We start from the raw sequence: 1,802 nt of genomic DNA on the forward strand, positions 1-1,802 counted from the left end.
TCCCCCATTTCTCTGGGGCTCAGGCCGGCAGCTGTTCCTCGCCTGCCCCTGCTGCCGCCATCCAGGCACCGAGGGAGGACTGCAGAGAGGCAGCGGCTCAGGGGGCTGGCGGGAGGGCACTAGGGAGGGGACGGGTCTGCCCCACCCAGTGTCTCCAGGGGACTTGGTGATGTGGGTGTGTGATGTGTTTGTTAGGATTTTCAAAGGTGTACTGGGAGAACTTAATCAGCCCATCAGACCTGTTTAGGGAGAGGCCAGAGCTCAAAATGAGGCTGTCGGCTTCAGCCGCAGAGTAGCACATAACAGGTGGGGCTGAGGAGACTGACCCGGGGGAAGCCAGCGTGGGTGAAGGAACGAGTCCTAGGACTTGATTTTGGGGGGCCGTGGAAGACAGACTGGAAGAGGGTGGGAGGTGCCCGCCCTGGGCTGTGGGGGCCTGATGGGGGACTCTGGGGTGGGGGATTGGGAGAAGAGGAAGCCGCTCTGGGAGCGGAAGTGATTCACGGCCTCCGAGGCCTAGATTATGGCAACCTCTGCCCAGCTCCCTGCTCTCGGGCCCTGCCAGCGCGCCCTGCCCCACCGCTGGGCGAGCTTCAAAGGCCTTGCAGATCCTGGGATCAGCTCAGCTCTCAGGGTTCCTAAGGGTCTTCTGGCTGGCCTCTTCCTCTCTCCAAGGAGCCCAGCAGCTTCTCCACGCCTGAGTGAATTTCAGTCAACTTCTGTAGGCTGGGAGCGGGGTGGGGACAGCCCCAGCTAGCCTGGCTCGGGTGCCACCTCGGTGCCGCCCTCTTGCTCCACACTTACTGTATTCAGTCTGCGGCGGCGCCTTTATCCTGCCTGCTCCCTAAGGTACAGGGGATGACTGTCCTTCCTTCCAGGCTCCTGGGACTGACCTGTTCACTGAAATTACTTTGTGCGGATCACGTACGTGGTAGGACCATCCCAGCCAACACAGACGGAGGCCAAGATGAATCTGCCCTAATTCACACAACCTGGGCAGTAACTGCCACACGATGGAAATGGCCACTCTGGGAACAAGTGCTATGCACAGTGGCTCCGCCACAATTATTTTTGCATCTCTTAAGTTTTCGCTGGAACGGCAGAATAGCAGGTTGTCCCGTGACTCCCTCCCCAAATGCCTGCACCAGCCAGGGCGGGGCCGGGCTGCAGTGAGGAGCCAGCTCAGTTCAGGTCCCACAGTCCAGGCCATCACCTGCTGTCTCCAGAGTGCACGTCAGCAGGAAGCTGGACTGGAAGTGGAGTAGCCGTGACTTCAACCCAGACCCTCCAGTGGGGGACGGGGGTGTCCCAAGCAGTGGCTTGACTGCTGTGCCAAGCCCCCCCATCACTGGAGAGCCCACCGCGGTGCCTGGCTGGGAGGCGCACTTGGACTAGTCCCCAGCAGGGCTGGACTGGGATGCCCAGACCAGAAGGAAGGGGGAAGGCATGGCGGAGCTCAAAGTCCTTCAGAGGTGTGAGGGAGGCCGAGGAGGAGTTCGTGGCAGTGGAGAGGGAGGGGGTGGGAGGGGACGTGAGTGGCCGGAGGGGCTGAAATAGCCACTGGGGAATCAGGGAGGCCTGGGCGCACAGCCGGGCAGCCTCAGGGCACCCACCCAGGGCAGCCCTGAGGACATCAGCTAGCCCTATATCTCCCCAGGTGAAGGGAACCTGCAGGGAGTGGCGGGGCTGGAGCCAGTGGGCGGGAGGGACCAGGCACACTGTGTCGGAACACCAGGGTGCAGGAAGAGGCTGGGGTCTCCTTCCGCACCCACGTGGGAGTCCCAGGAGGAAAGTCGTCAGGA

Source organism: Oryctolagus cuniculus, chromosome 19 (genome assembly GCF_964237555.1).
Source record: "Oryctolagus cuniculus chromosome 19, mOryCun1.1, whole genome shotgun sequence".
In the NCBI taxonomy this organism is placed as follows: Eukaryota; Metazoa; Chordata; class Mammalia; order Lagomorpha; family Leporidae; genus Oryctolagus; species Oryctolagus cuniculus.